Genomic DNA, 13,882 nt, shown 5'->3' on the forward strand with positions numbered 1-13,882 from the left:
CACGTTTATTTTTTTAATTTTTGCATAGTCTTCTGTGTACCGAACGTACTACAGTTTATTTAGCCCACTTACTTTCCAAAGACAGAAATGCATTTCTCTATAAATGTTGCCTTTGAAGGGCATGTGGATTTTTTTTTTTCTTTCAAAATATAAGACTTTTATTTATGCTAATGGAAGAACCTATACCTCAGTGACAACACAAATATTTAGCAACAGCCTGCCTGGTGACTAAGCTTTCCTGTTTCCTTCAGGTGTTTGGCATCCCTGGGAGCTAGCTCTTGCCATTACCAAATGACTGTTTATCTCAGTCTTTCTCAATGGCAGACTTGATTTCAGTGCTGGCTACTGAAGCAAGCAGCCTGGCACCTCTGTGGAAAGAGAACAGCTGTGGAGTCTCAAAGACATGGATTCAAATCTCTGCTTTAGCTCTGTGATCCTGAGCAAGTCATTTGATCTCTCTGGGCCTCAGTTTGCCCATCTGTAAAATGGATTTTATAAACCTGGTCTCACAGAATGATCAGAGTAATTCAATGCAAGACAAGCGGGTACAGTGATGATCACAGAAAAACAAAGACCTGCACCTTCGGTGCCCACCTGTCTGCAGTCCCAGCTTAGTGGAGGGTGGGCAGGGTTCAGTCCTACATCTCTGAAGGGGTCATTTGAGTTACAGGACAAGGAGAAGACATGAGACTTGCTACAACTGCTGGGGACGCAGTGTGGACTAGCAGCTGAGTTCAAGGGAAGAAGAGGGTATTCTGACTGCATAGTGGGCACTTCCCACATATGTATCTGCTTTCTTCTTCACCCTGCCCACAGAGCTAAGTTGTCTGTCTGCTTCTAATTTGCAGATGAGGAAACTGAGGCTTAGAGAGGGGACAGCATTTGCTCAAGACCTCAGTCAGTAAGTGGTGGACCTCGGAGGCCACGGGCAGCAGCTCCTTGGAACTCCCCCTCCTAAGAGATACAGGAACTTTTCTCAGGATGATCCTGCCCATTCCAAACCATCAGCAGAATCTCCAGACACTGGGCAGGTGCAAGCCGAGTATTAGCCAGCCAGCTGATTATTTCAAACCTGTTCTGAACCTGCAAAGACTGTGTAGACAGACCCAGGCCACAGAGATGCCCCCAGCTCTGACTGTTTCTATGGTAGCATTGTGGAGTTCATGTTTGTTCAGTGAACCCACATCCCTCTCTCAGCACCCACATCCCTTTCTCAGCACCCACATCCCTCTCTCTAGTCCCCCGAGAAACAGCACACCTACTGTGTGCTGCTACAACAGCTTTCCCTTGGAGATGTCAGACCAGCTCCAGAAGGCAGGGACAGGAAGGGTGGGTCTCCCTTGGCATTTGGCACTCAAGAGAGATGCCGGATAAATGTTTGTTAGTGAATGAATGAGTAAATGGGTGACTCCAGGGGAAACCAAAGGTCTCAGGAAAGACTAAGAGGACAGGTTGCTTTCTGGGCAAATCAGGAAGGGCTTTCAGGAGGTGGTCTAGTCAACTTTCATTTGGATCTTCAGAGTCTATTTAGAGACAAGAGATAAACATCCTGGATTAGGAACCAGATGAGCCGAGACAGAGGCAGACAACTGTCAGACACATCAAAGGGTCCATGGTTTGGCAGGAGGTTAGGATAAATGTAGCATGCCTGGGAATGCTACTGGAAGAGCCCCATAGGACAACCTCAGAGGGTTTTCTAGGAGATTGCCCAGGTTCTAAAGGCATGGGGAGCCATGGAAGGTTGTGGAGCAGGAGCAAGGATACTATCAGTGCTGACCTTGAGGACAGACTCCTGACCTCATGCTGCTTTACCAGCTCTTCTGGTCTCTTTTCTCTCCCCACCTTTATTTCGAGTTTCTCTTTTCCAGCAGCAGAAGACAGAGGGCAAGGGTATGGGCCCCACAGTACTCTCAGCCTCAAGTCTGGGGTTGTCAGCTTTTCAAACCACAGCGTCTGTGAACTCCTCTGCACCTCAAGGGAGGTTGGGAGCTTGACAGTTGGCAGTTTCAGGAAAGAAGGCCAGCCCTGCAGGAGCCGGCAACCCCTGTCAAAGAAAGAGAGTGGCAGAGCCATGCTGAGCCAAGCTCTGTCAGCACCTGCTGGGGGACCTTGGACAAGCGACTGCCTCTCAGAGCCACAGCCATGACCCTGTGTCCCAGGCTGCTCTGTTGAGTCCTCTAGCTCACCCTGCCTGCTGCAGGGAGGTGGAGATCGCCCGCCTCATATGCCAAATGTGTGGTGGGGATCTCAGCTTCCCTTCTCTTGTCAGCCTAGAACCCAGCTGCTCCGCACTGCCCTCGCTCACCCAGGGCTAGGTCAGCAGGTACCCGCTCCTTTATTTCTTAGGTCTGATATTTTGGGATGACTCACAAACTCCAGGGAAAGGGCTATCTTTGTTGTTGTTGTTGTTAAGTACCATCAAGTCAGTTCTGGCTCATAGTATAAGGTTTTCGATGAGCAGCTGGTGGATTTGAACTGCTGACCTTTTGGTTTACAGCCCAGTGCTTATCCTACAGGGCCACAGCAGAACTCTCTAATGTAAAAGCTATCTTTAATGTAGAAGGAAACAAAGGATATAAGCAAATAGGGCAAAGTCCAGGGCGCAAAATTTTCCAAGACCTCTACTGGCCTTGGAGGTCACATTGGGCCTCCTGAGGCTCTTTGGGCCCCCAGGTGGTCCCCCTTCACCTGGTCAGCACCTAGTTCTCAGAAACAGGAACAAAAGTGAAGGTGTTTATTGCAGGGGCATTCCACACCTGGGAGCTGAGGCTCAAGGGGGCAAGCTCCGGTCCACATAGATCCCCTCTCTCCCCCCTTCCTGAGGACATAGATCCCCTCTCTCCCTCCTTCCTGAGGATTTGAGGCAGCTGCAGCAGCAATCTGGATGGGGGACATGTTACAACACAGCTCACAGGACCCCAGCAGGTCTAACAAGTTCCCAGATGATGCTGTTAGTCCAGAGACCATCAACCAAGTCCACAACCCAGTTGAACGTTGCAATCATTGTTGTTAAGTGCCATCGAGTCGACGCCAACCCATAGCGACCCTGTATAGGGTTTCCAAGGAGCAGCTGGTGAGCTTGAACTGCCGACCTTGCAGTTCAAACAGATTTGCAGTCTGGCACATTAACCCACAGCGCCACACCAGGACTGCAATCATAGGGGACCCTTAAGACTCAAATGTCAAACCACATCCTGGGCAAACTCAGAGACCCTGGATTGAGGTCTACGCATTAAAAAATGTTAACGTTTCTGGTTGATTCCAGTGTACAGCAGAGTTTAGGGACTTGTGCCTTAGAGGTGATTCAATAATAGCAACAACCATGATAACAGTAGCAGCTAATATTTATCAGGCCTTTACTGTCTGCCAGGAGCCCTGGTTCAGTGTTGGGCTGCTAACTACAAGGTTGAAATTTTAAACCCACCAGCTGCTTCTCGGAAGAAAGATGAGGCTGCCGGCTCCCTTAAAGACCAACCACTTCAGAAACCTTAAGGAGCCGTTCTTCCCTGTCCAGTAGGGTCACTCTGGGTCAGAACTGACTCGCTGGCAGTGGGTTTGGTTTTTGGGTTTTTATGACGTACCAAACGCTGTTCTAAGCATATTGCTCTTTCACAGTAACTGAGAGCTAGGTGCTATCATGATCCCCAAGCTGCTCAGGAGGCAAGCAAGGTCTACAGAGGGGATGGGACCTGGGACCCAGCTCAGAGTTAGCTGTCTCATCTCATTTCATGGTGTAGTTTTGAGCCACCGTGAATTCCCAAAACTTCCCAGCAGTACTGCCTTTGTCAGCCGCCACTCAACCTCCCCTCTGTCCACAGAGCTCATGGACCCCCCACACAGCCTGCGGCCTGCACCCACATCTGCACACGGACTCTCAGTCAGACCCTCAAGGATGCATACTGTATACACAGCCCTTCTCACACAGTGAACGACACCCCTGCCTTTTGGGTGTCTCCCGGGCATCGCTGGGTTCAAACCATGTAACAGGACCATGAAGCCACCTTGGGTCTGTCCAGAAAAGCACTCATAAGTCACTTCACCCAAAATATCCTAGGTGCACCAGAGTTGCAGGGATCAATGGTTTGAATTGCTGATCCATATGTGGCTTAGCTGGTAAGGATCACCCTGGTGCATTGCTCAGGGTAGACCCATGCCAGTAGGACCAGAGTGGCAGGGTCCAGTCCCTTCCCACCAGGAGGACCCTGCGCCTCAGTGTGCACCTGCCTAGTGGGGGGTGTTCCTGGTAGAAGAAGACTGTGAGCGTAAGCTTTTACAAAGCACTGTCAGAGCCGTGGATCCAGGTGTCAATCAAGCGAGACAGCCAGAGGCCCACCCAGAGAGGGTGAGTGAGCACACAGCAAGTAGAGGTTCTCCAGATGTAAGACCAGGAGAAAAGTCCAGACTGCACATGCCAGGCCCAGGCTGCTGTTGGCAGTGCTGAGGGATGTGGCTAGGGGATACCAATTAGGGGTAATCACCATCGGCCATTTCCAAGGGCCAGTGTGTGGCAGGCAGTATTTACAAACATCATATTGCCGATCCTCCATCAATTCTGGAAGATACTTGTCCATTTATTCCCATTTCATACAGGTGGAAACCGATGCCTACTTAGCTGACAGCAATCCTGAACTCCAGCTGCCTTCCCAGAATACCCACTTTACCTGTGCTCCTGTCCAGGGGTGAAACTCTCCCTGGGGTCCCTTTTTGGAAGGAGGGAGACTCAGCCTCATGGAGTCTCAGAGACATCAGGAGTGATATGGGTGGTCAGAACACCCCTAATTTTGGGAGATTGCTGATATAGTTGCTTTAGTTCAATGCCCTGCACATAGGAAAAGCAAACCACCCCATTACCAGGAGAGAAAGTGTCACTCCCCTATACGAGTATTCTGACTTCTGATATACTAGTGAGCCCTGTTTCAACTCCCAAACCTCTAACTACCTCAACAGCCCCCTTTGGCTTTGATTGTTGTTGTTGTTGTTGTTAGATGCCATCGAGTCGGTACCGACTCATAGTGACCCTGTGCACAACAGAACGAGATACTGCCGGGTCCTGAGCTAAACTCACAATCGTTGCTATGCCTGAGCCCACTGCTGCTACTACTGGGCCAATCCATATCCTTGGGGGTCTTCCTCTTTTTCTGCAGCCCTCCACTTTACCAAACATGATATCCCTCTCTAGTGACAAGTCCCTCCTGACATGTCCAAAGTATGACAGATGAAGTCTAGCCATCCTGGCCTCCAAGGAGCACTCCGGCTGTACTTCTTTCAACACAGATCTGTTTGTTCTTTTGGCAGTCTATGGCACTTTCAATATTCTCCTCCAACACCGTAACTCAAATGCATCAATTCTTCTACAGTCCTCCTTATTCACTGTCCAGCTTTCACATGCATATGAGGTTATTGAAAATACCATGGCTTGGGTCAGGTGCACCGGAGTTCTCAAACTGACATCTTTGCTCTTGAACACTTTAAAGAGGTCTTATGCAACAGATTTGCCTGATACAACAAATAACACCATTTGATTTCTTGACTGCTGCTTCCATGAGTGTATAGATATGGGTGTTGTTTATTGGTCCAGTGGTGAGGATTTTTGTTTTCTTTACATTGAGGTACAACCTATACCGAAGGCTGTGGTCTTTGAGCTTCATCAGCAAGTATTTTAAGTCCTCTTCGCTTTCAGCATGCAAGATTGTATCATCTGCAAATTACAGGTTGTTGGAGGAGCCTTCCTCCAATCCTGATGCCATGTTTTTCTTCATACAATCCAGCTTCTCAGATTATTTCCTTTGATTAATTATGCACATTCTACTTCCAAGGCCTGGTGTGGTGCTATAGAATAAAGAATAAACAGTGAACTGCTAACTACAAGATCTGCAGTTCAAACCCACCAGCTCTTCTTCAGAACCCCTTTACAGGGTTGCTATGATCCAGAACCAACACAGTGATGCTTAACAACAACTTCCAAAGCAGCTTATAAAAATTTGTGTCATTTGAAATAAATAAATAAAGATTCACAGGCATCGTGCATGCCATCAAGTCCTCCAGGGCAACTCCAAGAGGTATACTGCAAGTTCAGTGCTGAGCTACCAAGCAGGCAAGGGGAAGAGGGCAACAAGATGAGTTACATAAGCCAAAGTATGCCGCCCGCCCTCCACCAAGGCCTGTATAATCAATCTGTCCATGATGGATGGCCCTGCTGGTATTAGAAATACCCGTGGCATCACTTTCAGCATCATAGCAACTCACAAGCCACCACAGTACAACAAACTGACAGATAGATGGTTGATGAGCTTTTAAATATTTGTTGGCTGATGGAATGAGTGCACTTTTTAATTGAACCCTGGGTACTACTTCTACCTTAAGAGGGACTGGAGAGAAGTAGAGTCCTGGCTTTGGCCTGGCCCTGGTGGGTCACCACGGCTCTGGATGGATGCTTTCAGAGAGCAACAGACAGATCCCTCCCTTTCTGTCTGACACACCCTCAAACAGCTTACCTGTTAGAAAGTTCTTCCTTGGGTCAAAAATCCAGACATCTAATTTTTATGTGGAAACTTTTGACTTTTTTTTTTTTTTTACTTTTTTAAAAGAAAAAAAAAAAACAACACTGCAGATACCAAGCAAACCCTCTCTGCTGGCTGAGGCTGCTCTGGCTGCACTCAAAGGCAGAGAAAGAAAAAAATTGGAAAGAAAGAGGGAAGTATTCCAAGTAGGGGAAGGGGGAATGGCAGGGACAGGGGCTTCGAAGCAGGAACAAACCCAGCTTGGGTCCAGGACAGCTGAATAGAGATGAATTTGGGGACAAAGATTCCTCCAATATCAAGTGGCAACCACCAGGGCAACAAATAATTCCTGCACAGACAGCGGCCTTCACCCTCTGCACTGTAACCTTCTCCTTTTATGTTGCTGATTAAAATTTTTTCAATGTTTCCACCTAATCATGGTGGCCTCATGTGTATCCCAGTAGAACTGTGTGCTCCATGGAGTTTTCAGTGACTGAAGTTTTTGAAGTAGATTGCCAGGCCTTTCTTCCAAGGTATCTCTGAGTAGGCTCAAACTACCAACTGTTTGGGTAGCAACTGAACTCATTAATTGCTCACACCACCAAGGGACTTCATACAATTCATTGTCATTGTTGTTAGTTGACCTTTATTAGATTCTGAGTCATAGCTATCCCATGTGACCCCATACAATGAGTAGAACACAACCAATTTTTTGTGCAGAAAAATTGAGACAAATACAGGAGTATTTTATCATCCCTTTACGGTTTTCAGAGAGCGTTCATACACATTCTTTCATGTGTTTCCTATTCTTCATCATGGCCTGGAAGTTATTTTGCTCCCATCTTATTGATAAGAAAACTGAATCACCAAGAGATACAACAACTGGCCCAAGTTTATTCACAAACAAGTGTTAGAATCAAAACCCAAATTTGGTTCCTATCCTCTGCCTCTGGTTGTAAGTATAAAGAAAGAAAATTCATGTTTGAAAACCCAAAACCCCACACAACACCTGACACCAATTCTTGAATTATCTAGCCCTCACTGAGCTTGTCCGGTGATCTGACGTAGTATATTAATTTTAATATGGTAAATGACAAGATGCTCTTTAATCTAAATTGAATCTCTAACACCAGTCGTCTCTCACGCCTGCCCCTGTTATTTCTACTCCAAAAATAGACATGCTTATTTTCAGCTGGAAGGTGGAGAGACTGAAATTTGGCTCCTGGGAAGAATGATGGGTGAGCTGGGCCAGGTGAGCTGTCTTACCTATAGGTCTATGAAACCACTCTCCTTGGTATACAACCTATCTGAGCCATTGCCTACCTCCAGGACAGCCCTTCACTTGGGGGAACTGAGGCTCGGAGAGGGGAAGGAACTTATCTGCAGTTACACCGTCTTTCTGCTATGCCTTTTCTTTGCTTGACTGATCCCCTCCATGTTTTTCTTACTGAAATCCTGTCTGTCCAGAGTCTTCCTCTTCCAGGAGATCTCCATTAATCACTCACACCACCTAAAGCTGGACAGTGAGGATCTGGGTAACTGCTCTGAGGACTTCCCTGGTAGCTGCATGTCACAGTGCACCTTACATGAGACATTATGTTGAGGTCTCACTCCAGCCCTGTGAAGCCGGCACTGTTGTTGCCCACATTTTACAGATGGGGAAACGGATGTCTTGAGAGTTGAAGTCACTTGACCAAAGCCAACTCAGCACTGGGACTTGAACCCAGGTCCTCTGAGTCCAAACCCTGCCTGAGTTCTTGGGCTTGGTCTCCTCTACTCCAGCTCAGCCCACCTTCCCCTGAGAAAGAGGATGAGGAAGGAATGGTGTAGATCATCTATTATCTCATCCATCAATATCAGCCTTCCCTCAAGGCTTATAGTCTAGGACTGTAGTGGACACTGCCTGGCACTGCCTACCATGGAATGACCCTCACAGAACACATGATTGTATTCCAGGAGCTGTCGTTTCTGAAAAACTGAGGGGATTTCAGAAGCCTGTGGGGTTCAGGCCTCGGACTAGTGAGGGAGAAGGAAGGGACAAAGGCTGTTCTCACCACGAACTAGAACCCCTCAATCCTTACCCCCTCTTCCCTACTTCCCAACCTACAGCTTTCAAGCCTCAAACTAGCACTCCAAGGGACCGAATCAAGATAAGGTTAAGTCAGAAATATTCCTACAAGGGTTTCAGTTCATGCATGCCTGGGTTTATTCCAAATAAAATGTGTGTAAACATGCCTCCTCAATCAGTGGGTGGTTACATATAGGGTCTCCTCTCAGTAACACTTTCCTCAGTCTCCTTAGAGTGCCTTCAAAATCACACCAGTGCCTTCCAAGGCTGAACTGCTAGGCCAGTTCAACTCAAGGCTTGAGATAAGCTCAGAAGGTTGTGGCAACTGTTTATAAGGATGCCAAAGCAGCCATCTTTGATAGATTTTCTCGAAGGACACAGGATGATGATGATGGGGGATTTACTAGAAAGACGTTTTAAGAAAATCGAAAACTGCATTTTTTCCATCCTGATAATGCTCCTCTTCCCTCAAAGGTACCCAGGGCTGTCTTAGGAGAACTTCATTGGGAAGCCTTACCCCATCCACTCTACAATCCTGATCTTACCCCTTCAGACGTCTTTTTGTTCCCCAGACTCAAAGAACACTTTTAAATAACACAATTTAAGTCCGTTGAGAATGCTAAATCTGCCATTTTGGCATGATATAAATCAGAGCGCAGAATTCTTTGGAGAAGGGTTAGGGATAGAAACAGATTATGTAAACCTGGATGGAAGGTATGTTGAGAAACAATAGTTCCACATTTTTTTGATACTTTTTATTTAATATAGGTTTCTATGACTTGCTCTCGTATAGTGTATTTGTTGTTTTTGTTCAGTGCCATCGACTCAGTGCCAACTCTTCTGTATAGGGTTTCTGAGGCTATAAATCTTTGTTGTTCTTAAGTGCTGTCGAGTCAATTCCAATGCATAGCGACCCTGTATAGGCTTTCCAAGGAGCAGCTGGTGAGCTATACAGGGTCACTATGAGTCAGAACCTACTTGATGGCACTTAAGAACAAAGGCTAGGCCTAGGACATCCTTTAGTGTAAGAGTTATGATTAGGTCTAGAGTTAGTGTTAAGAGGTTGGGCTAGGTAAGGCTTAGTCCAGTTTTTAGTTACAGTTAGTTTTTTTTCTTGAAATCTACTTGATTTCCTTCATTTGAAAATTCTAGAACTATATTATCCTCTTTTTACTTTATGTGTACTTTGTTGTTGCAACTGTATCTCTGGTTCTCCACATTCAGTCTTGTAGGTCTGTTTTACTTTTAATATCTGGGTTGGAGTCTTGGTGTGGCGCTGTGGGTTGATCGCCAGACTGCAAAGCAATTTGAACTGCAAGATCGGCGGTTCAAACTCACCAGCTGCTCCTTGGTAACCCTATACAGGATTGCTGTGGGTCGGAACTGGCTCGACAGCACTTAACAACAGCAACGTATCTGGGTTGGAGTCCTAGTGTGGCACTGTAAGATAAGCACTGGACTGCTAACCACAAAGTTAGTGGTGGGTTCAAACCCACCAGCTGCTCCTCAGAAACCCTATACAGGGTCATTAGAGTTGGAACCGACTCAAAGGCACTTAACAACAACAACATATCTGAGTTGAGTCCTAGGTGAGCTTGTCATGTGTATCAGTCTCTGATTGTTGTCTGCTGTTGCTGGTTCCATGTCCAAAGAATTCCCTTTAGTATTTTTTGTAATGTTGGTCTGATTTTTACAAAAAAATTTTAATTTCTGTTTTATCTAAAAACGAACTAATTTTGCCATCATATTTGATGGACAGTTTTGCTGGCTATGTGTTTCTTGGTTGGCAAGTTTTATTCTTTCAGAGTTTCATATGTACCATTCCATTGTTTTCTTGCCTACATGGTTTCTGCTAAGAAATCAGAGCTTGATCTTACTAGCTCTCCTTTGTAGGTAACTGCGTTTTTCCTGAGCTGCTCTCAGGATTCTTTCTTTGTCTTTGGTTTTGAAAAGTTGGAATATAACATGTCTTAGTGTTTATCTTTTGGAGTTTATCCTGTTTGGTGTTCATTCAGCTTCTAAAATGGCTATCTTCTTATCTCTCACGATGTTAAGAAAATTTTCATCCAACAACTCTTAGACAATATCTTTATGGGGTATTTTTCTTTTGTTTCTTCCTGTTCTGGATTTCCAATCACATGTGAGTTATTCCTCTTGATAGTGTCCCACATAAATCTTAGGCTTTCTTCAGGTGTGTTTGTTGTTATCCTTTGTCCTGATTGTTCCTCTAGCAGATGAATATTGAGACTTTTTCTTCTAGCTCAGTAATCTGGCTTTCCATGGATTCAGTTCTACTTCTTCATCCTTTCAGTGTATTAGCCATTTCTGAAGTCTCACTGTTAATCTCCTGGCTTTCTAATTGCTGTTTTTATATGGTTCCCATACTTTTATTTATTGTGTCAGTCTGTTTCCTGAATTCTTCTGTGTTGTTAGGTGCTGTTGAGATGGTTTCAACTCATAGCGACCCTAACAGAACAAAACACTGTGCAGTCCTGCGCCATCCTCACAATCATTGTCACACTTGAGCCCATCGCTGCCGCCACTGTACCAATCCATCTCACTGGGGGTCTTCCTCTTTTTCTCTGACCCTCCACTTCACCAAGCATGATGTCCTTCTCCAGGGACTGGTCCCTCCTGACAACATGTTCAAAGTACAAGAAACAAAGTCTTACCTTCTTGATTTCTAAGGAGCATTCTGACTGCAGTTCTTCCAACACATACTTGTTGGTTCTGGCAGTCTGTGGTACTTTTCATATTCTTCTCCAGGTCAGAAACTCAGATGCATCAATTCTTCTATGATTTTCCTTGTTCGTGATCCAACTTTCACATGCAGATGAGATTATTGAAAATACCATGGCTTGGGTCAGGCGCACTTTGGCCCTCAAACTGTCATCTTTGCTCTTGAACACTTGTGCAGCAGATTTGCCTACTGCAATATGTCATTTGATTTCTTGATTGCTGCTGCCAGACTAGAATTCTTTTATAGTTTTTGTCTATGTTTTCATCTGCAATTTTCTTGATCATTCTCTCAATCCATTGAAGGTGTGTAGATAACATTCTTTTGAATTCCTTATCAAGTAGTTCTAATCCCATTTCTGGTATTATATTTTCTGATTCTAAATTCTGATCACTTGTTTGAGGCACTCTGTCTTGTGGTGTTTTTTGTTTGTGTGTGTGTGTGTGTGTGTGTGTGTGTGTAAGCCGAGGTTGTCTGTGTTCTCTAATATACTGCAGTGAATATTATATTTAATTCATCATTGTATTTTGGTGTGTGCTCACGCACTCACCACCTATGTCCTGGTAGAAGTGGTAGAGACTGAAAGTATGAACATGGTTTTCTGTTCGTTGTTTGAATAGCATAGTTCAGGTGGTTTATGAGGCTCCAGAAGTAGGGGTGCTATACCCGGTTCCCAACCCCATGCAGAGCAGAGGCTTCACAAGAAGGGTATCACTGGTCACCGGATTGGTGAGAGCAGGAACTAGCCCCCAGTGACCAGGAGGACACAGGGATCAAGGGATGCCTGCACCTTCCTTTTCACCACCCTCCAACTTTCTCTTGTACCTGCCACTGTATTGACAGCCACTCGAAAAAAACTCAAGTTGGCCCCATCACTCCATGCCAGCCCACAGTCCGCCTGTTTCTCTTCTCTCTTACTATTCCTATTCAGCTTCCTCTTCCAGTGGACACTCAATCTATCCCTCTGCCCCACCCTCTGAAGCTTAGAGCTCCAGGATCACCATCTATAGCTGTTTCCCTCAGTCTCTGTGTCTTCGTTGCAAGGAGTTGACTCAGTGCCGCTGCCTACTTCTCCATCTTGCCCCAGACCTAGCCTGGAATATTTTTAATGGAGATATTTTACATCAAAAGATGCTCAACTTTCCTTAGACAATTGGAAGAGCTGCTTCCCTGAGGCCCCCATCCTCCACAGAAACTGAGAAACAGGTGCCATCTTTAGAAGGGCCAAGATGCTTCACTTTTGCCCTAGTCCCATTGTTCCTACTACCTACTTCACTCATTCACAACACCTGCCACATGCCTACAGCTATTCACATTGGCAACCTCTGTCCCAGGACCTAACTGCTGGGGCTGTAGATCCCTAGCCATGACAGAACCATGGGTGGACTCCCAGGACTGGAAGACATTCCCATTGTCAGTAGACTCTTGAAGGTTTGGATCATGAAACCTCAGAAAGTTCAGAAACTCATCTCCCTTTGACTCAGTCAAGAGGAACCTAAGAGATGGGCTGACCCCCTTAACAGTGAAGCCCTTTGTTTACACCAAACCTTATGTTGTTATTGTTAGGTACTGTCAAGTCCATTCCCACTCATTTTGACTCTGTGGACAACAGAACAAAAAATTGCCCAGTCCTGTGTCCTCCTCACACATGCTGTTACCCTTGAGCACATTGCTGCTGCCACTGTGCAAATCCATCTTATTGGGGTCTTCCTCTTTTTTGCTGACCTTTCACTTTACCAAGCATGATGACCTCTAGGGACTGGTCCCTCCTGGTAATATGTTTAAAGTATGAGAGATGAAGTCTCGCCATCCTGGCTTCTAAGGAGCATTCTGGCCGTACTTCTTCCAACACAGATTTGTTCTTTCTTCTGGCAGCCCATGATACTTTCGATATTCTCCTCCAACACCATAACTCAAATACATCAATGCTTCTATGGTCTTCTTTATTCACTGTCCAGCTTTCACATGCATATATGGCTTGGGTCAGAAACACCTTAGTCCTCAAATTGACATCTTTGCTCTTCAACACTGTAAAGAGATCTTCTGCAGCAGACTTGCCTAGTGCATTTTATTTCTTGTCTAATGTTGATTGATTTCTTTCTTTTTTGTTTTTAAATGGAAACAACCTTTATCAACAAGTAGATAAACAAAATGTGGTATATACAGGGGAATATTATTCAGTCATAAAGAGAAATGAAGTCAATACATGCTGCATCATGGATGAAGCCTGAAAACATGCTGAGGGAGATAAGTCAAAAGAACAAATATAGTATGATCCCACTTACATGAAATATTCAATGTATAGAGACCACCTGGGGTAGGAGAGAAGTGGAAAGGTGAAGTCACTGCTTAGGTGGGATTTCTGTTAATGATACTGAATAATTTGGAAAAGTATAGTGATAACATTGTACAACACAATAGACATATTACTGAATTGTACACGTAACAACTGCTACATCTATATTTATTTTGTTATATATATTTTACCACAATTTTTTAAAAAGAGAGAAGAAAGCCAAACAGTGGTGAGAGAATTCCAAAAAGGCAAGTCCCCCCACCATCCAAAAAAAAAAAAAA

The 13,882-nt window shown here is 45.2% G+C and overlaps 1 protein-coding gene across 3 annotated transcripts in view; it reads left to right on the plus strand.

Moving 5' to 3' along the window:
• The window catches only part of ATP2B2 (ATPase, Ca++ transporting, plasma membrane 2), a 211,881-nt gene that overhangs the window by 87,909 nt on the left and 110,090 nt on the right, over positions 1 to 13,882 (plus strand). The window lies entirely within an intron of this gene.

The sequence above is a fragment of the Chrysochloris asiatica genome, unplaced genomic scaffold (assembly GCF_000296735.1).
Source record: "Chrysochloris asiatica unplaced genomic scaffold, ChrAsi1.0 scaffold00186, whole genome shotgun sequence".
Classification (NCBI taxonomy): Eukaryota; Metazoa; Chordata; class Mammalia; order Afrosoricida; family Chrysochloridae; genus Chrysochloris; species Chrysochloris asiatica.